This window comes from Danio aesculapii, chromosome 4 (assembly GCF_903798145.1).
Source record: "Danio aesculapii chromosome 4, fDanAes4.1, whole genome shotgun sequence".
In the NCBI taxonomy this organism is placed as follows: Eukaryota; Metazoa; Chordata; class Actinopteri; order Cypriniformes; family Danionidae; genus Danio; species Danio aesculapii.
The window spans coordinates 21020092-21042205 of record NC_079438.1 but is presented as its reverse complement, the minus strand read 5'-3'; the positions used below and the strand labels follow the sequence as shown (position 1 = coordinate 21042205).

General features: G+C 40.8%; 1 protein-coding gene and 10 non-coding genes across 11 annotated transcripts in view; 6 read left to right on the top strand and 5 right to left on the bottom strand.

The window, feature by feature from the left end:
• The window catches only part of LOC130222162 (gastrula zinc finger protein XlCGF7.1-like), a 257981-nt gene that overhangs the window by 207594 nt on the left and 28273 nt on the right, over window positions 1-22114 (top strand). The gene's annotated exons all lie outside the window — the stretch shown is intronic.
• Window positions 14188-14270, top strand: trnal-cag (transfer RNA leucine (anticodon CAG)). The gene has a single exon. It is a non-coding gene; the product is annotated as a tRNA-Leu (tRNA).
• trnam-cau (transfer RNA methionine (anticodon CAU)) lies at window positions 15455-15527 on the bottom strand. The gene has a single exon. It is a non-coding gene; the product is annotated as a tRNA-Met (tRNA).
• trnal-cag (transfer RNA leucine (anticodon CAG)) lies at window positions 15622-15704 on the top strand. The gene has a single exon. It is a non-coding gene; the product is annotated as a tRNA-Leu (tRNA).
• On the bottom strand, window positions 16889-16961 carry trnam-cau (transfer RNA methionine (anticodon CAU)). Its single transcript has one exon. It is a non-coding gene; the product is annotated as a tRNA-Met (tRNA).
• trnal-cag (transfer RNA leucine (anticodon CAG)) lies at window positions 17056-17138 on the top strand. Its single transcript has one exon. It is a non-coding gene; the product is annotated as a tRNA-Leu (tRNA).
• On the bottom strand, window positions 18322-18394 carry trnam-cau (transfer RNA methionine (anticodon CAU)). The gene has a single exon. It is a non-coding gene; the product is annotated as a tRNA-Met (tRNA).
• Window positions 18489-18571, top strand: trnal-cag (transfer RNA leucine (anticodon CAG)). Its single transcript has one exon. It is a non-coding gene; the product is annotated as a tRNA-Leu (tRNA).
• trnam-cau (transfer RNA methionine (anticodon CAU)) lies at window positions 19755-19827 on the bottom strand. Its single transcript has one exon. It is a non-coding gene; the product is annotated as a tRNA-Met (tRNA).
• On the top strand, window positions 19922-20004 carry trnal-cag (transfer RNA leucine (anticodon CAG)). Its single transcript has one exon. It is a non-coding gene; the product is annotated as a tRNA-Leu (tRNA).
• trnam-cau (transfer RNA methionine (anticodon CAU)) lies at window positions 21188-21260 on the bottom strand. The gene has a single exon. It is a non-coding gene; the product is annotated as a tRNA-Met (tRNA).

Below are 22114 nucleotides of genomic sequence, written 5' to 3'. Positions count from 1 at the left end.
ATATATATATATATATATATATATATGTATATATATATATATATATATATATATATATATATATATATATATATATATATATATATATATATATATATATATAGATATATATAGATATATATGAGATAAACTTTTTGCCCCTTCTTTTACAGACCCTAGAGAAGGAAGTGTCTTCAGATGTGTTCTCTACACAAAGCAGTGGGGAAAAAAAACTTTCCCTGTGCTTTGCCATCTCAGCCCTGTTTTTTTTATATCCCAGAATGAATGGCAGGCACTTAGGAAACAACAAAAAGGGAGACTTTATCAGAGTCTTCAGTGGACCAACATTATTTCCAGAGGCATCAATTCTCTCCACCCCTATTGCAGCTTTGGTTTCAAACGGCAGAGTCAAAACCCTGGTGTCGAAAATACCAGGGCCAGTTTTCACTTTATGTGGGTTACTGCTGGTTCACAGATTGCCCAGTAAGCGCACGTCACTATCTGTGGTGAAAAGATTTTAAAAGTGGTTCTCTGTGGTGATGTGCGTCATGGCACTCATGAACTCAGAAGAAGGCCAGTCCGTGCAGATGCTCATATGTTCATTGCACAGCTCCTACAAACGAAACTCCCTAGAAGTTTATATTTGGAGTCAATGAACAAACATCCCCACACTGTCAGAGAAAAATGTGCAAAATTTGTACCTTTAGGGGTACAATGGCTTGTCACTGGGGCAGTACCCTCAAGGGTACACCTGTTGTACCCTTTCACATGGGTACATATTTGTACCCAAGCAGTATGTACCTTAATGGCTCAAATATGTACCTCTGCTGACTAATTTGTACCAAACTTGGGCTATGGTACAATAATGAACCTTTAAAAAAGGTACAATTCCTCTTCCATAGGGATGAATTTTGTACCTTTTCATTTCAGATTTGTACTCCATACACAGCACATTAAATTTAATTTATCACATTTATTAAACATTAAATATCAACATTTTTACAGGGTGAATGTTTAAACATTACATTTTAAAAGAATAAAAAGCTTTTTCCATGAGTACAAACTGCACGAAAATTGTAACTTTATACCTTTAACATTTTATCACAAACACACACTTAAAGATTCAAAACAATTACATTGTCACCTTTTCAGAGGATGAACGTTTTAAGCTATCACAATGTCATACCAGATGCATAAACTTAAAAAAAATATCTGCTTAAACATTTTAAAACATTTTATGAAACTGCAAAAAGCTTAATATAATATTTTTTTCAACATCAGTACATACAGCCCATTTCACTGCGCATTTTTACCAATGTAACAAAGTAATTTTTCTAAAACAGCACTAGACCTCATGAAGTACATTTTTGCTAGTGCACTGCATTCTACATTTTCTAAAAGCATCAAGAATTTCAAAGCAATCTTTTTCAGTATAGTAAATTGGAAGATGTCACTTATACCCTTTATAATTTTAGATCTCAAAAACACATTTGATCAAACAGTATTACACATTTGATTTCAAATTTCTAAACATTCTTAAGAAACTGTTTATCAGCAGAGTATGTTTCAAGAGCCTGAAAGTCCGTCTGTCTTGGTTTATAACACCCCATTCAAAGTCAAACTCTTACTGTATTTGCATGGAAATATGAATCACACAACAGTGCAGTATTGACATTTAAAATGTATTTCATTAGGAAAGAGTCATTTCTTCTCCATTAGCATTAGCACACGAAAACAGTTCAATTTAAAACCCTGAATGTGTCAATCTCTTCAAGGATGTTGGGCGGAGAAAATTCTTAGCATTGTTTCATCTTGTGCTTCTCAGTTGATTTGGGCAATGTTATTGAAATGTCTATAGCTGCTAGTCTTAAAATACTGATGCACAGACTCAAAACGCATGCACCAAAGTAAATGCAAAGATCCAAGCATTGCTGTTTGTTGAAGACCCAGCAATACCAGTTCTCTCGAACAGCTGCACTACAAGTTGTTTTTCTTGTAATTTTGGATCTCTATCTTTACATTGTTGCTGATGTTCAAATTCAAATTGTTGCTCCATCTTGGGGAGTTGCTGATGTTCATCTTTTGCATTCTTTATGTAGTGTGAATAAGCCAAGTTGAAAACACAGTAAACAGCGAAGGATGAAATAATGTCTTTTAACTTCTATTCTCCTAGACTTTGCAGAGGACTATTAGAGTATTAAAGTGTTTAACCAACAGTTCCCAAACCTCTCCCAGTGTAATTACTGTAAGCAATCAACTTTCTCTGCTCGAAAGTCAGAATCTATTACAAAATAAAGTCATCCATTCATTTATTTTCTTTTCGGCTTAGTCCCTTTATTAATCTGGGGTCGCCACAGCAGAATGAACCGCCAACTTATCCAGCACACGTTTTACGCAGCGGATGCCCTTCTAGCTGCAACCCATCACTGGAAAACACCCATACACACTCATTCACACACATACACTACGGCCAATTTAGCTTACCCAATTCACCTGTATCACATGTCTTTGGACTTGTGGGGGAAACCGGAGCACCCAGAGGAAACCCACGCCAACATGGGGAGAACATGCAAACTCCAGAAATGCCACATGACCCAGCCGAAGCTCGAACCAGCAACCTTCTTGCTGTGAGGCGATCGTGCTACCCACTGCTCCACCGTGACACCCTAAAATAAAATAAAGACAAATAATGAAGTACTCTTAAATAATTTAATAATATAAAGGACCTGTTTTTAAAATAAAGAAAAAAATTATTGGAACGTTTAGCAAATGTTGAATAAAAAATATTGATGCATTTTTATGAATTACATTTTTAAAAGAAAAACATTGAGGAATGTTCTCTATATAAAGGGTTTGTATTTAAGGCCCATGAGTTTGAACTTGCTAAATGCAGCTTGAAAAGGCACATAATGATCACATCCAAGAAATAAGGGTTTGATCTAGCAAAATTATTATTATGTAAGTTTTATGTTATTACCTGTTAGATCATCTGCAAACTTCTCTTCTTTTGCTTCTTTGTAGACTTTGGCCAGTGGAGATGGTTTTTTTCTTAATCAAACTCAGGCACCTTTAGCACACTACTGGTAAAGCTGTCCTTGAAGCTCTCACTTGGTTGGAGATGGTTGATAAATGCATTCAGTCAGGTTCACCACGACTGAAAATAAACAAAAAGGAAATTAGTGATTCACTTTAACTAAAACATTATCTAATATTCTTTGTTGCCATTTCCCTTTAGTTCTCACTGTACAAATAGTGGTAAGCTTGAATGCACATATGTGTGGTCTTTTAAATCTATTACTTGTTCTCAGGTGTATTATTTTGGCATATTCCGTTACGTTTTATAATTGTTTTATTATTAATTAATTTATTAATGCTACACTGTTGTACTACTCTGTTTTTGTTTATCAATCTGGTTACCTTTTATTCCTATTGTATACATCTATACATCTCTAACTATATACTTGTATGTCCATTGTAGTAGTTTATTAAATCTGATAATCAAAGAAAGGTCTGTGTGTAATAAGCCATTTCACTTCACATTTAGGGGGATTTATGTTAACATTTTCTTAAGAAAAAAAAAAATTTATAATATTTATAAGGCCATGTTTTATAATTAAATTATGTTATTGTTAATGTACAGTTTTTTGTGCATTTCTTCTAAATAACCAACAACTCATGACATAAATGAAGGACCATTTCATACACGTTGACTTGCTTCTTTTTTCATACAAGTTATTGTACCTTTCTTTGGGCCTTAAATGGCCCAAACATGGACCCTTTGACAGTTGGGAACATATTTGTACCTTTTTTTACCCTTAAATGGTACATATAAGTATCTTAGGGTGCTACTTTGAACCATTGAGGATACAACTTCACCATTTGTACCCCAAGTGTTCACAAATGGACCCCAACCATACCCTTTTTTCTGACAGTGCATGAACTTCAGGTGTGAGGTGTTGAGGATTAAGGGATGTGTAGTCTGGCTGCCTAGACCTGTATCAAATATTTATTTGGGTCCTCATACTTGGAGAAGATCTGGAATATAACTGTCGAAGGCAAGTTAACTACTGGATGCTAAAGTTAACATTGTTAATGTTCCTTTGTAGTCCTAATTCTAAGAGAAAATGATACACAATGGTTATGAATCTTGATTGTACAGAATTTAAAAATGGGTTTTTGTTTCCTCCTTGGATGTGAAAGGCTATGGTTTCAGTACTAACGCTACCGTGTGGTTAACAGATGTTCATTAATTATTGAGGTAATTTTAAAATGTGTATGTAGGTTAAACATCAGACTAAAACTTTTTCGTTAGAAAAATGATTTATGATATAAAACAGTTTTGTAACTAAAGCAACTGCATTTAACATTTAACTCAAATAAACTAACAATTAACTATTTAATTAACAAAGAACTACAAACACAGGGGTGCACAAACTTGGTCCTGTATTGCTGGTGTCTTGAATAGTTAAATTTTAACCACAATTAGACACAATATGACCAGCTAATTATTAGACACCAGTCATCCAAGACCAAGTTTGTGCACTCCTGTATTACACAAATTATTATTACTATTATTACACAAAATTAATTTCCAAAACTCTCCGGTTTGCATGCTCAATTGCTATTGTGCATGGAAGTTTTTTCACCAAATCATCAATGTTCCCATTGTATAGATGGGCTGGGATCTCGAATTCACTGAAATCGCTGCAAAGCAGCTGCAGGCTTTCTCCCTCTTCTGAGACCCCAACAACCTCTACTTCCTCAGTTTCATGTCTTCTCTCTGCAACCTGCATTGAGTGAGTAAAATTGACATGTTTACATCTGTAATTGTTACAGTGTTATTACAGTGATTGTTTATCATTATAACTCCATTACAGAGCTATAATAATAAAGTTGAATAAAAATGTTATATTGTTATTAGCAGACCATGCAATGGCAGTCATGTATGCAGAAATTATAATGTAGTATTTGTTTATATTATAAAAGTTCTGTAATAAGAAGAGTTTCATATCAAGTGAATCTATTATATTTTAATAGTTTAAATGTAAATGAATATGCTTATTCACAGTTTATAATCAAAAAGATTTTATACCTTATAGTTTATTTTACTTTTTTGTGAGTTCTAGATAGAGATGCACAATATTATCAAACATCATTGGTGGTCATCACTTAAAGTGATGTACTGTTCATATTTTAAGATATTTTTTTTAATCAACTGTAAAATCATAGAATCACAAAACTACCAAATAGGTTCACCCTCAACAAATGGCACATTTTTATTATATTGAATAAATGTAAAATCTAAATGTGTGCATTGTAGGTGTGCATTCCGTGTTTCAGGTGAGATGTTAAACCGAGGTCTTGACACTCTGTGATCATTAAAAATCCCAGGATGTCCTTTGAAAAAAAAAGTAGGGGTATAACTCCGGCATCCTGGCCAAATTTGCCCACTGGCACTTTGAGTGTCCAGAAAAGTGCTATATAAATGTAAAGAATTATTAATTATTATTGTAGTGATGCCTACACCAGCACTTTGTTCAAGTTGACTAATATAAATGTATTATCAAATGATCTTACTTTAATTTTTAATATCAAATGATCAACTTTAGCTTTCAAAATTTTTTAATGTCTTTAATTCTTACTTTATTCTTGGTCCCACTTTATATTAGCTGGCCTTAACTACCGTGTTCTTGCATCAAAAAAAATAAATACAATGTAATTACTGTGTTCAAAATGTATTTGCAGAACACCTGTGGTGCTCTTGAGGTGAGATACGGGTTGGGCTAGGTACAGGTTTTGTGGTATAGGTAGGTGTAAGAGATGGACAACAATGTAATTACAGATGTAATTACATATAGGTATTTTATCATAAGTACAAAAAAGATGTATTTACACAATAAGTACATTGTAACAAATGTATTTCAAAGCACATAGTAGTTTGAGCCACCTAATATAAAGTGGAACCAGAAACTCATAAAGGTTTATAACCACTACAGTCATTAAATAATAAATACATTTTAGTTTTAGGGTGAACCATCCATGTATATTTAAACTTAAATTGATTTAAAAAAAAAATACTTGCCTTATGACTACTATTTGACAACTACTGTTCAAATGGTATAAACTTTTGGTCATGTATTTCTTTTTTTAAACTTGCTGTCATGTTCACTAGCGATTTGAGGACTACAGAGATCGCTGGTGAACTACAATTCAGCCATGAACTACAGATCCCTTCATTCCACTATACATACACCAGGTTTCACTTCCACTGATTACACACACAGCTGAATCCTGTCACTAATGATTGTTTGGACTATTTATACACCCTGCACCCGTTTGTTTTTGTATGGTATGTTGTTTATGTGTTGTGGTCCCGTACCTTTCCTTAGTTTCTTGTTTTGTTTATTATTGTTCTTTTGATACTTTGATTTTTGCATTCCCTGTTGTTTTTCTGTTATCTGCACGATTATTTCTTCATTAAAAGCATTTGGATCCTACCTTTTTGTATCTGTGTTTTCAACATACCGTGACACTTGCATGCTTCCAAGTCAAGTCTTAAACCTTGGTTTTAGTAAAAACAAAAGTGCTCAAGTAAAACTTTTTGTTTCATATGGTTTTGCTCTCTTAAAAACCTAAAATAATGCTGTTGGGTGGTACCGTGTTACACAACTCTTGCAAATTTATCATTTTTGAAAAAATGCAGGAATACTATAAAGTTATTATATTACTAAATGTCTTGCTTCATATATTTTTTTACCTTTGCTGTGGTGTAAGTTGAAGAGTTTATTTTACCCTTCCCACTCTCCCAGATGTGAACTCTCATGTGAGAGAGCTCAATCTCATCTCCTTTGAAAAGCTCCAGTAGGGCTATGTCCCTCCAAAGTGAGACATTGATTGTGTTCTCTTTACACTTCAGACTAAAGTCGAGGATTGGGACCTGTTGTCCCTGCACCTCTGTCATCCTCAGTGCTTGGATCTGCCAAATTGGAGCACAGCAGTGATGGGTAAGTAAATCAGTTCACTCAAATGAATAATGAAAATTCTGTCACTGTTTACTCGCTCTTTATTTATTTCAAACCTGTTCAAATCTTCTGTTGAACACTAAAGAATATTTTTTGAAGAATGCTGAAAACCAGTAACCATTGACTTCTAAAGTATTTGTTTTTCCTACTGTGAAAATCAATGATTACAGCCCAGCAAGCAATAGCCGTCATTTCACCGGCTAGGTGAAGTATAGACCAGATCTAGCCCGGCTACGTGTAACCCAATTTTAGCCCGAATAACCTTAAATTTGGTTGCATGTTGTTTTTCTGCTAAATAAAGCTTGCGATACGTATGATACTTCGTCATGCAAGAAAGGTCAATAGCGTTTGAGGTTCCTGCGAGTAATAGACGTAGTTTCAGTTTCTCTGTGAAGTATAGACTCAATCTAGTCCGGCTATGTGTAACCTATCTCTAGCCCAAAAAAATTTTAATTGCTTGTCTTTTTTTTGGCAAAATACCTTGTAATATGTATGATATTCCTTTAAAGGGCACATCGGTTACCCCTTTTTTTACCCTTCGGCTACCCCTCAGTAAGCAGATCTCACGTAACGTGTGTGTGAGAAATACTACAGTAAGAACTTTAATAATCAGTATTTGATGCATTTTTTTGTGGATTTGCAACAATGAGTCACACACAATGTCATTACAAAGTTTACACACACACACACACACACACAGCAAGGACACAAACACATAGCGCACACACATACACACACAAACGTAGCGCAGACATACACGCAGACACACAAACACACACAGCTCAGACACGAAGACACACACACACACAGAGAGAGAGAGAGAACGCGTTAAGTTTTGCACGCATGTGACATGATACTGGTAATATCCACTGCTGTATGGATATCTCTTATATTAATGTATATTAATAACCAGGATTGAAGCGTCTTCCTTTATAATTGTTCTGACACGCGGCTGTGCTGATTAAGTGAATCTGAAGTGAATCGCTGTAATTCATTACACACATGCTCTGTTTTATAGAGCCTATATTATACATGAAATAGGGTCATATTTAGGTTGTAAGGGTCTCCAACAACAGTCTAATATGCATGCAAGGTCAAAAAACACTTTGATGGTCTTATAATCTGCATTTATTTTTACCTAATTATCCCAGCGACTCCCATATGAATCGTTCAGCGATTCATTTGTTCCCAAACCCCTCCTGAGCGCGAAGCTAATCTGCGCTGATTGGACCGATGACAGCCTGCTGCGATTGGTCCACACGGACAAGGCTTCAGCACGAGACAGATTGAAATGCCCAGCTGCTAATCAACAATATAAAAGTAGTCACAGTGCATACATGCTTCATAGTGGATTTTGGCTGCCAGTGGGTGAATGTAAATACAGACGATGGACTTTTTACAGTTTTAATCGCACGTACTTACACTTGTGAAATGGGGGAAGAAACTGATTCATGATGCACTGATCCATGTTCTGACAGTCTTTGCTGATCCTTCCTTTTACAAACTGATGAAGTCTTCTTTGTAAGCATGTTTTCAGAAGCACTAGAACTGCTCAAGGCTGGGCTATATTGCTGAGGTTTCATCTTTGGGTGAACTGTCAATAATATCCATCTGCACAGCGTGACTTCATTCGACTGGTGTTTCTCTGTGTGTTTGTGTGTGTGACTTTTTTTCTGTTATTGGCCGGGGCCACAGGTTTCAAATCTCCCGGGTTTGCGCGCACAACTACTTGTGTTTCGTAGCCGCGTCATCACGAAACACCTAATGACTCGTTATCAAGACGACTCGTTTGAAGCACTATGAGGTGACTCTTTTATAGATGAATCAACAGTTTTAAACACTGTACACTTACAGATTTAAGCCTCAGCTGGACATTTCACTTCACTTAGAGCTGCGTTACACACTACATGGAAGGGCATTTTCAAAAACCCATAATATGGGCTCTTTAAAACATTTTAAACTTGTAAAACTCATTCTTGATCACATTTGATGATGATTGATGATCCTAGCGAACTGAACACACCTTTTATTCTCGGCTGCTTTGCGCTCATCCTCTCTTGATTATATGATTATACACGTGACTACCGGACATGTTAATGCGCGCAGCTGTCAATCAATATTGGTGGGCGGGGGGACCGCTCTCCTACATAAAGTTGCGGTCGATCTGAAAACCGCTACAATTGGTCCACCGTTTTTATGTTGTTAAATTTGAAAAAAAAAGGACTGGGTGTGTTTATTTTAACCCAAAATGACTGTCTATACACTATACTTACACACATTTCTGTCTAAACAGCTTGAAAAGTTAAAGTTTTCACCATAGGTGCCCTTTAAAGACACATAAGTATTCTCCAGTATAGTTATTTCTCTTTTTTATTTCTACTTCTTTTCCATCCACATTTTTTTCTTTTACTATTGTGAAGATAAAATATCAACAGCAGAAGGATTAATTTTTGTGATTCTTTGCTTTATTTTTTACTCTCTTTATTTTGTTAACATATTATTGTTATTGTTAACTCTCTTTATTTTGTTAACATATTATTGTTATTGTTAACTCTCTTTATTTTGTTATACATATATCATGCTTAGTTAATTAACATCAAGTCGATTTAATTGACAGGTCTTAAAACCACTTTGTGTGAATTCAGCTGGGGCAGCAAATATGCAAACCAAATTACCTTTTTTGGACAGAAAGTATGAAATAACTTACTGAGACAATGCTGGACGGCTCTGTTTGAGGACAGGGGCAGAAACTTGAAGGTCCTGTGTCTGTACAACCAAGCAGTATAACAAAGTACAGTTTGTAAATATATATCTATAAGCAACATTAACTCATCAGAATTTTTTGCAACCATTACTTTATTTGAACATTAATGTATTATAAAACATTGGAAATGAATGACTGCTGCTAAACTGTAAAATTTTGTCACAGAGCTTATATGCAGAACAAAAAGTTTAAAGAATGGTGCTTATTTTTCTATATATGTTTTTATGCACTAAAAGAATATTACAGAGATGTTTTATTGAGATTTAATGTGACTGTACTTAATAAAAATACAAATTTACGTAAAAAATTGCTTATACCACATTCTCTCAGAAAACTATGTGGATAATGACAATACTTACAGCCGTGCTTGGTGTAGAAGCACTACCCACTGTTGAACTGGGCTGGACGTCAACCTGTGATGGTCTTTTAGCCACACTAAGATTTGGCTTTGCTGCAGCAATGGTGGGACTGGAAAATCTTGGTTTGGTGAACTCAAAAAGGGCAAGACAAAAAACATTTCATTAAAAACACTGTGTTCACAATGGCAAAATGTACACTACTGTTCAAACGTTTGGGATCTGCTCAATGTATTTTTTTAGGTTTTTATTATGTTTATGAAGGCTACATTTATTTGGTCAAATATACAGTAAAAACTGGAATAATGTGAATTAATAATATAGGTAAATTAAATAAATAAAGAATCATTTATGTTATTCTGTCCTTGAAAACGTTATTACTGTTTCCCCAAAATATAAAGGAATGTTTCATGAGCAGCACAGAAAATCAAATAAAATCTACCTTATGTATGAGCAAAGCAAACACAATAGAATTCTTGTTATATATGATTAATATGAAGCTTTTATATTTTAACAATTTCATTTTTTTGAACATTAGTGTATATCACATCACATTTCAAGCAATGACAAACTATCTTTCTATATCTTTGTTGTACAATCAGTTTGTTTTCTCTACAGATTTCAGGTTCAAGCTGTTTTTTACCACCACCCTCTGCTACTTTTACAGGAAGAAATAAGATATAAGTTAAAATAAATTTGATTAGACAACAGGTTCATTGCAAATAAATGTGACACATTAGGTTTTGATTAAAATGATAGTTTTCTGGATCATGGAGCAATATGCAAACAAATATTTTTTACTACCAAAGGAATAAATTATTGCAGTATTACAGTATTACTGTACTATTACATCATGCATTTCAACAAAAACATATATTGTATATTACAACATCACACTATGTGTTATACACAGTTGAAGCCTGAATTATTAGCCGCCATGGTTTTTTTTCTTTCTCCAATTTCTGTTTATCGGAGAGATTTTTTTGATCACATTTCTAATCATAATAGTTTCAATAACTCATTTCTAATAACTGATTACTTTTATCGTTGCCATGATGACAGTAAATAATATTTGACTAGATATTTTTCAAGACACTTCTATACAGCTTAAAGTGACATTTAAAGGCTTAACTAGGTTAATTAGGTTAACCAGGCTGGATAGGGTAATTAGGCAAGTTATTGTATAAGGATGGTTTGTTCTGTAGACTATCGAAACAAAAATGAGCTTAAAGGGGTTAATAATATTGACCTTGAAAACTTTATTCGAAATAAAACAAATAAGACTTTCTCCAAAAGAAAAAATATTATATCAGACATACTGTGGTAGCAAAAATATATATATCTATATATATTTTTTTTTAATTTGTACTTTTTCTAAATAATACCTCTTTTTTTGCTTAGAAAAAGTACAAATTTTAGCTTCCACTTAAAATGAAAACAAAGTATTTACTATTAGTATTTGTTATGTATTATTATATCTCATTTTCTGAAGACAAGAGGTTGAAATGTAGCTTGAAAACTGTGACCCTGACCATGTGATGGAATCCAGATCACAGAAACTCAAACCGACTAATCAGCAAGTGTCTGCAACCCCCCACTGTACAAAAGGTGTGAAAAGACGCAGGTCTCTAGCAACACCTCAACTTTTTATTGCTTTTTGTTCTTTTCTTTCTTATGTTTTGAACTTTGAACTGAACTTTGAACACTTGAAACACTAAACTATTCGTTTCTTTTGATTTTTTAAAAAAATGTACCATTGACAATTGCGGAGAAATCTTTGATGCCACTGGTGGAGTAGACGGGGGCTGGGGCTGGGCCTCGGGTTGTCTCTTCTCCATCACCTCCTGAGCAGGTACAGAAGGGGCAGGTTGTTCCACCGTTTGTGCTGGAGCAGCAGAGGCAGTACTCTGCTTAAATTAATTAGAAAAATACATATAATCATGAAGAAGGAAAGCCATTCTAGTAAATAATAATAAACACATATTGATTCATAAATGTACCTTTAGAGTTTGAAAACCACATATGCATTTCAACACACCTCCAAGCAAGGTCCTATGGCCAAGAGACTGCAATGGGCATTTCTCAATCTGAAAAAAAAAATCATGAAAAATGTAATAAATAATTTTACATGATATAAAAAACTTTTATAACTAAAAAAGGAATTTTAACTCAATGACTCCCTTAATAAAGCACACAATAGCTCTGTAAATTAATTTACCACTAGAATGTGTGTAATATTTATCTAATATGTAATTTTACAGTTTTATCTCCAAAAAAGAAAAGAAAAACAATAAGAGTAACTGGACAAGAACATTTCAGGTCTTAAAACCACATGCTGTACACTGTACACTCATAATCCCTTCCCCACCTTTTCAAATCTCTCTCATAAACGGTCAAACTTTAGTAAATTATATAACGTAAATCTCAAAATACATGCAATTTAAAATACATTAATATTTAAAAACATTTATGACGTGTTTTACATAAATACTGTACTGAATGTACTGAAGCCTAACAAGTTACTCTGTTAAGCCAATTTCAACAAACACTTAACTGTTTACGTTATATCATGTAATTGAAATACCCACTTATCGCTCGGATTGGCTCTCATCTTCAACATTTGTGAAATATTGCCAGACAATCATTTGGCAGCTGGCATTCAGGTCGCAGTCTCCTCTGGAGGTGTGGGTTCGAATCTCACTTCTGACAAATGTAACCTTTGGCTGTGCGCTCAGGCTCAAGACTTAAACTCTCTAGCGCCATGTCCGAGTTATACAGTAACATTGACAAAGCGCCGCATCAATCTCTTTGCGCCACAGTTCACGCAGCGTAGCAGTGGCCCTGGCATCGAAAACATGACAGGAATGGGAGCATCTTGCCATCATTGCTTAAGACTCAGGAGATGTTCTTGGAACGACAAGCAGCCTGCCCTCTAGAGGAGCTGTAGACTTTTTTGCGCCTGGTAAGCATGAACCGCACGGAAGATAATAAAGAATGCCACCCGGTCACCTATGCACTCCCGTGTGCCAAAAGGTACAACCTTGCCCTGTGTGAGGCTCGAACTCACGACCTTGCCCCTACAAGACAGCTCCAGCTATGCATGCATGTCAGGATGGCCAAGTGGTCTAAGCTGCTGTATTCAGGACAGCTGGAGCTGCATGGTGCTGCTATGTGGCTCCTAGGAGACAGCTCCAGCTAAGTGTGCATGTCAGGATGGCTGACTGGTCTAAGGCGCTGCGTTCAGATAGCAGTCTCCCCTGGAGGTGTGGGTTTGAATCCCACTTCTGACAAACCTAATCTTTGGCTGTGCGTTCAGGTTCAAGTATTTAACTCTCTGGCGCCATGTCTGAGTGATACAGTAACACTGACAAAGCGCCGCATCAATCTCTTTGCGTCACAGTTTACGAAGCGTAGCAGTGGCCCTGGCAACCTTAATGGGCACTGTAGACTGCAAGTTTTGAGGCATTTGTGCAACATCAAGGCATTGTCTACAGCAACTCGGAAAAGCATGTGTACAAAACAATGGACGTGGGCTTTAATGCAAGTGCATCGAAAGGGGATCAAAAGAATTGCCTTGGAATGCCATGTAGTGGAATGTCCTGAGATGCTGTTTATTTTTAATTCTATGCGATTCGCAGGGCTTTTCGGCTAATCCTCTTACAACGTCAAGTCATGACATTTGACGGATCTACGTCAAACGTCAAGCGTCAACGTGACAGGAATGGAAGCATCTTGCCATCATTGCTTCAGACTCAGGAGATGTTCTTGGAACGTCACGCCGCATGCCCTCCAGAGGAGCTGTAGCCTTTTTTGCCCCCGGGAAGCATAAACTGCACGGAAGGTAATAAAGTACGCCGACCGGTCACCTAAGTGCTCCCGTGTGCCAAAAGGTGCGACCTTTCTCCGTGTGAGGCTCGAACTCACGACCTTCAGATTATGAGACTGACACGCTGCCTACTGCGCCAACAAGGCAGACTGCTGGAGCTGGGCAAGCTGTGAAACACCAGCTTTCATGTCATGGTGCTGCGATGTGGCTCCTAGGAGACAACTCCTGCTAACTGTGCTTGTCAGGATGGCCGAGCGGTCTAAGGCGCTGCATTCAGGTTGCAGTCTCCCCTGGAGGCGTGGGTTCGAATCCCACTTCTGACAAACCTAGTCTTTGGCTGTGCGTTCAGGCTCAAGTATTTAACTCTCTGGCGCCATGTCCGAGTGATACAGTAACACTGACTGCATCAATCTCTTTGCGTCACAGTTTACGAAGCGTAGCAGTGGCCCTGGCAACCTTAATGGGCACTGTAGACTGCAAGTTTTGAGGCATTTGTGCAACATCAAGGCATTGTCTACAGCAACTCGGAAAAGCATGTGTACAAAACAATGGACGTGGGCTTTAATGCAAGTGCATCGAAAGGGGATCAAAAGAATTGCCTTGGAATGCCATGTAGTGGAATGTCCTGAGATGCCGTTTATTTTTAAGGCAATGAGATTCGCAGGGCTTTTCGGCTAATTCTCTTACAACGTCAAGTCATGACATTTGACTCTTTGTGGGAAAGAGAAGAAAAAAAGCTGTGTCAGTCAATCAACGCGTTTTCAAGACGCTGTTCTAAATGTGCGTTTCTGGATGCGGTGGTCTCCGGATGATGGGCACGAGTATCGCATCACAGGTCTGGAGGTCCAGCATGTCGATGCAGTGCCCGCGGACAGCTCATGCTCTCACTGTGAGGACGTGGCTGTTGCACAGCTGAGATCTCAGGCTCAAGTATTTAACCCTCTGGCGCCATGTCCGAGTGATACAGTAACACTGACAAAGTGCCGCATCAATCTCTTTGCGCCACAATTTACGCAGCGTAGCAGTGGCCCTGGCAGCGTTAATGGGCACTGTAGACTGCAAGGTTTGAAGCGTTTGCGCAACATCAAGGCATTGTCTACAGCAACTCGGAAAAGCATGTGTTCAAAACAATGGACGTGGGCTTTAAAGCAAGAGCACTGAACCGGGATCAAAAGAATTGTCTTGAAATGCCATTTAGTGGAATGTCCTGAGCTGCCGTTTATTTTTCATTCTATGCGATTCGCAGGGCTTTTCGGCTAATCCTCTTACAACGTCAAGTCATGACATTTGACGGATCCACGTCAAACGTCAAGCGATAACGTGACAGGAACGGGAGCATCTTGCCATCATTGCTTCAGACTCAGGAGATGTTCTTGGAACGTCACGCCGCATGCCCTCCAGAGGAGCTGTAGCCTTTTTTGCCCCCGGGAAGCATAAACTGCACGGAAGGTAATAAAGTACGCCGCCCGGTCACCTAAGTGCTCCCGTGTGCCAAAAGGTGCGACCTTTCTCCGTGTGAGGCTTGAACTCACGACATTCAGATTATGAGACTGACGCGCTGCCTACTGCGCCAACGAAGCAGACTGCTGGAGCTGAGCAAGCTGTGAAACACCAGCTTTCATGTCATGGTGCTGCGATGTGGCTCCTAGGAGACAGCTCCTACTAACTGTGCATGTCAGGATGGCCGAGCGGTCTAAGGCGCTGCGTTCAGGTCGCAGTCTCCCCTGGAGGCGTGGGTTCGAATCCCACTTCTGACAAACCTAGTCTTTGGCTGTGCGTTCAGGCTCAAGTATTTAACTCTCTGGCGCCATGTCCGAGTGATACAGTAACACTGACTGCATCAATCTCTTTGCGTCACAGTTTACGAAGCGTAGCAGTGGCCCTGGCAACCTTAATGGCACTGTAGACTGCAAGTTTTGAGGCATTTGTGCAACATCAAGGCATTGTCTACAGCAACTCGGAAAAGCATGTGTACAAAACAATGGACGTGGGCTTTAATGCAAGTGCATCGAAAGGGGATCAAAAGAATTGCCTTGGAATGCCATGTAGTGGAATGTCCTGAGATGCCGTTTATTTTTAAGGCAATGAGATTCGCAGGGCTTTTCGGCTAATTCTCTTACAACGTCAAGTCATGACATTTGACTCTTTGTGGGAAAGAGAAGAAAAAAAGCTGTGTCAGTCAATCAACGCGTTTTCAAGACGCTGTTCTAAATGTGCGTTTCTGGATGCGGTGGTCTCCGGATGATGGGCACGAGTATCGCATCACAGGTCTGGGGGTCCAGCATGTCGATGCAGTGCCCGCGGACAGCTCATGCTCTCACTGTGAGGACGTGGCTGTTGCACAGCTGAGATCTCAGGCTCAAGTATTTAACCCTCTGGCGCCATGTCCGAGTGATACAGTAACACTGACAAAGTGCCGCATCAATCTCTTTGCGCCACAATTTACGCAGCGTAGCAGTGGCCCTGGCAGCGTTAATGGGCACTGTAGACTGCAAGGTTTGAAGCGTTTTGCGCAACATCAAGGCATTGTCTACAGCAACTCGGAAAAGCATGTGTTCAAAACAATGGACGTGGGCTTTAAAGCAAGAGCACTGAACCGGGATCAAAAGAATTGTCTTGAAATGCCATTTAGTGGAATGTCCTGAGATGCCGTTTATTTTTCATTCTATGCGATTCGCAGGGCTTTTCGGCTAATCCTCTTACAACGTCAAGTCATGACATTTGACGGATCCACGTCAAACGTCAAGCGATAACGTGACAGGAACGGGAGCATCTTGCCATCATTGCTTCAGACTCAGGAGATGTTCTTGGAACGTCACGCCGCATGCCCTCCAGAGGAGCTGTAGCCTTTTTTGCCCCCGGGAAGCATAAACTGCACGGAAGGTAATAAAGTACGCCACCCGGTCACCTAAGTGCTCCCGTGTGCCAAAAGGTGCGACCTTTCTCCGTGTGAGGCTTGAACTCACGACATTCAGATTATGAGACTGACGCGCTGCCTACTGCGCCAACGAAGCAGACTGCTGGAGCTGAGCAAGCTGTGAAACACCAGCTTTCATGTCATGGTGCTGCGATGTGGCTCCTAGGAGACAGCTCCTACTAACTGTGCATGTCAGGATGGCCGAGCGGTCTAAGGCGCTGCGTTCAGGTCGCAGTCTCCCCTGGAGGCGTGGGTTCGAATCCCACTTCTGACAAACCTAGTCTTTGGCTGTGCGTTCAGGCTCAAGTATTTAACTCTCTGGCGCCATGTCCGAGTGATACAGTAACACTGACTGCATCAATCTCTTTGCGTCACAGTTTACGAAGCGTAGCAGTGGCCCTGGCAACCTTAATGGCACTGTAGACTGCAAGTTTTGAGGCATTTGTGCAACATCAAGGCATTGTCTACAGCAACTCGGAAAAGCATGTGTACAAAACAATGGACGTGGGCTTTAATGCAAGTGCATCGAAAGGGGATCAAAAGAATTGCCTTGGAATGCCATGTAGTGGAATGTCCTGAGATGCCGTTTATTTTTAAGGCAATGAGATTCGCAGGGCTTTTCGGCTAATTCTCTTACAACGTCAAGTCATGACATTTGACTCTTTGTGGGAAAGAGAAGAAAAAAAGCTGTGTCAGTCAATCAACGCGTTTTCAAGACGCTGTTCTAAATGTACGTTTCTGGATGCGGTGGTCTCCGGATGATGGGCACGAGTATCGCATCACAGGTCTGGGGGTCCAGCATGTCGATGCAGTGCCCGCGGACAGCTCATGCTCTCACTGTGAGGACGTGGCTGTTGCACAGCTGAGATCTCAGGCTCAAGTATTTAACCCTCTGGCGCCATGTCCGAGTGATACAGTAACACTGACAAAGTGCCGCATCAATCTCTTTGCGCCACAATTTACGCAGCGTAGCAGTGGCCCTGGCAGCGTTAATGGGCACTGTAGACTGCAAGGTTTGAAGCGTTTGCGCAACATCAAGGCATTGTCTACAGCAACTCGGAAAAGCATGTGTTCAAAACAATGGACGTGGGCTTTAAAGCAAGAGCACTGAACCGGGATCAAAAGAATTGTCTTGAAATGCCATTTAGTGGAATGTCCTGAGATGCCGTTTATTTTTCATTCTATGCGATTCGCAGGGCTTTTCGGCTAATCCTCTTACAACGTCAAGTCATGACATTTGACGGATCCACGTCAAACGTCAAGCGATAACGTGACAGGAACGGGAGCATCTTGCCATCATTGCTTCAGACTCAGGAGATGTTCTTGGAACGTCACGCCGCATGCCCTCCAGAGGAGCTGTAGCCTTTTTTGCCCCCGGGAAGCATAAACTGCACGGAAGGTAATAAAGTACGCCACCCGGTCACCTAAGTGCTCCCGTGTGCCAAAAGGTGCGACCTTTCTCCGTGTGAGGCTTGAACTCACGACCTTCAGATTATGAGACTGACGCGCTGCCTACTGCGCCAACGAAGCAGACTGCTGGAGCTGAGCAAGCTGTGAAACACCAGCTTTCATGTCATGGTGCTGCGATGTGGCTCCTAGGAGACAGCTCCTACTAACTGTGTATGTCAGGATGGCCGAGCGGTCTAAGGCGCTGCGTTCAGGTCGCAGTCTCCCCTGGAGGCGTGGGTTCGAATCCCACTTCTGACAAACCTAGTCTTTGGCTGTGCGTTCAGGCTCAAGTATTTAACTCTCTGGCGCCATGTCCGAGTGATACAGTAACACTGACTGCATCAATCTCTTTGCGTCACAGTTTACGAAGCGTAACAGTGGCCCTGGCAACCTTAATGGCACTGTAGACTGCAAGTTTTGAGGCATTTGTGCAACATCAAGGCATTGTCTACAGCAACTCGGAAAAGCATGTGTACAAAACAATGGACGTGGGCTTTAATGCAAGTGCATCGAAAGGGGATCAAAAGAATTGCCTTGGAATGCCATGTAGTGGAATGTCCTGAGATGCCGTTTATTTTTAAGGCAATGAGATTCGCAGGGCTTTTCGGCTAATTCTCTTACAACGTCAAGTCATGACATTTGACTCTTTGTGGGAAAGAGAAGAAAAAAAGCTGTGTCAGTCAATCAACGCGTTTTCAAGACGCTGTTCTAAATGTGCGTTTCTGGATGCGGTGGTCTCCGGATGATGGGCACGAGTATCGCATCACAGGTCTGGAGGTCCAGCATGTCGATGCAGTGCCCGCGGACAGCTCATGCTCTCACTGTGAGGACGTGGCTGTTGCACAGCTGAGATCTCAGGCTCAAGTATTTAACCCTCTGGCGCCATGTCCGAGTGATACAGTAACACTGACAAAGTGCCGCATCAATCTCTTTGCGCCACAATTTACGCAGCGTAGCAGTGGCCCTGGCAGCGTTAATGGGCACTGTAGACTGCAAGGTTTGAAGCGTTTGCGCAACATCAAGGCATTGTCTACAGCAACTCGGAAAAGCATGTGTTCAAAACAATGGACGTGGGCTTTAAAGCAAGAGCACTGAACCGGGATCAAAAGAATTGTCTTGAAATGCCATTTAGTGGAATGTCCTGAGCTGCCGTTTATTTTTCATTCTATGCGATTCGCAGGGCTTTTCGGCTAATCCTCTTACAACGTCAAGTCATGACATTTGACGGATCCACGTCAAACGTCAAGCGATAACGTGACAGGAACGGGAGCATCTTGCCATCATTGCTTCAGACTCAGGAGATGTTCTTGGAACGTCACGCCGCATGCCCTCCAGAGGAGCTGTAGCCTTTTTTGCCCCCGGGAAGCATAAACTGCACGGAAGGTAATAAAGTACGCCGCCCGGTCACCTAAGTGCTCCCGTGTGCCAAACGGTGCGACCTTTCTCCGTGTGAGGCTTGAACTCACGACATTCAGATTATGAGACTGACGCGCTGCCTACTGCGCCAACGAAGCAGACTGCTGGAGCTGAGCAAGCTGTGAAACACCAGCTTTCATGTCATGGTGCTGCGATGTGGCTCCTAGGAGACAGCTCCTACTAACTGTGCATGTCAGGATGGCCGAGCGGTCTAAGGCGCTGCGTTCAGGTCGCAGTCTCCCCTGGAGGCGTGGGTTCGAATCCCACTTCTGACAAACCTAGTCTTTGGCTGTGCGTTCAGGCTCAAGTATTTAACTCTCTGGCGCCATGTCCGAGTGATACAGTAACACTGACTGCATCAATCTCTTTGCGTCACAGTTTACGAAGCGTAGCAGTGGCCCTGGCAACCTTAATGGCACTGTAGACTGCAAGTTTTGAGGCATTTGTGCAACATCAAGGCATTGTCTACAGCAACTCGGAAAAGCATGTGTACAAAACAATGGACGTGGGCTTTAATGCAAGTGCATCGAAAGGGGATCAAAAGAATTGCCTTGGAATGCCATGTAGTGGAATGTCCTGAGATGCCGTTTATTTTTAAGGCAATGAGATTCGCAGGGCTTTTCGGCTAATTCTCTTACAACGTCAAGTCATGACATTTGACTCTTTGTGGGAAAGAGAAGAAAAAAAGCTGTGTCAGTCAATCAACGCGTTTTCAAGACGCTGTTCTAAATGTGCGTTTCTGGATGCGGTGGTCTCCGGATGATGGGCACGAGTATCGCATCACAGGTCTGGGGGTCCAGCATGTCGATGCAGTGCCCGCGGACAGCTCATGCTCTCACTGTGAGGACGTGGCTGTTGCACAGCTGAGATCTCAGGCTCAAGTATTTAACCCTCTGGCGCCATGTCCGAGTGATACAGTAACACTGACAAAGTGCCGCATCAATCTCTTTGCGCCACAATTTACGCAGCGTAGCAGTGGCCCTGGCAGCGTTAATGGGCACTGTAGACTGCAAGGTTTGAAGCGTTTGCGCAACATCAAGGCATTGTCTACAGCAACTCGGAAAAGCATGTGTTCAAAACAATGGACGTGGGCTTTAAAGCAAGAGCACTGAACCGGGATCAAAAGAATTGTCTTGAAATGCCATTTAGTGGAATGTCCTGAGATGCCGTTTATTTTTCATTCTATGCGATTCGCAGGGCTTTTCGGCTAATCCTCTTACAACGTCAAGTCATGACATTTGACGGATCCACGTCAAACGTCAAGCGATAACGTGACAGGAACGGGAGCATCTTGCCATCATTGCTTCAGACTCAGGAGATGTTCTTGGAACGTCACGCCGCATGCCCTCCAGAGGAGCTGTAGCCTTTTTTGCCCCCGGGAAGCATAAACTGCACGGAAGGTAATAAAGTACGCCACCCGGTCACCTAAGTGCTCCCGTGTGCCAAAAGGTGCGACCTTTCTCCGTGTGAGGCTTGAACTCACGACCTTCAGATTATGAGACTGACGCGCTGCCTACTGCGCCAACGAAGCTGACTGCTGGAGCTGAGCAAGCTGTGAAACACCAGCTTTCATGTCATGGTGCTGCGATGTGGCTCCTAGGAGACAGCTCCTACTAACTGTGCATGTCAGGATGGCCGAGCGGTCTAAGGCGCTGCGTTCAGGTTCAGTCTCCCCTGGAGGCGTGGGTTCGAATCCCACTTCTGACAAACCTAGTCTTTGGCTGTGCGTTCAGGCTCAAGTATTTAACTCTCTGGCGCCATGTCCGAGTGATACAGTAACACTGACTGCATCAATCTCTTTGCGTCACAGTTTACGAAGCGTAGCAGTGGCCCTGGCAACCTTAATGGCACTGTAGACTGCAAGTTTTGAGGCATTTGTGCAACATCAAGGCATTGTCTACAGCAACTCGGAAAAGCATGTGTACAAAACAATGGACGTGGGCTTTAATGCAAGTGCATCGAAAGGGGATCAAAAGAATTGCCTTGGAATGCCATGTAGTGGAATGTCCTGAGATGCCGTTTATTTTTAAGGCAATGAGATTCGCAGGGCTTTTCGGCTAATTCTCTTACAACGTCAAGTCATGACATTTGACTCTTTGTGGGAAAGAGAAGAAAAAAAGCTGTGTCAGTCAATCAACGCGTTTTCAAGACGCTGTTCTAAATGTGCGTTTCTGGATGCGGTGGTCTCCGGATGATGGGCACGAGTATCGCATCACAGGTCTGGAGGTCCAGCATGTCGATGCAGTGCCCGCGGACAGCTCATGCTCTCACTGTGAGGACGTGGCTGTTGCACAGCTGAGATCTCAGGCTCAAGTATTTAACCCTCTGGCGCCATGTCCGAGTGATACAGTAACACTGACAAAGTGCCGCATCAATCTCTTTGCG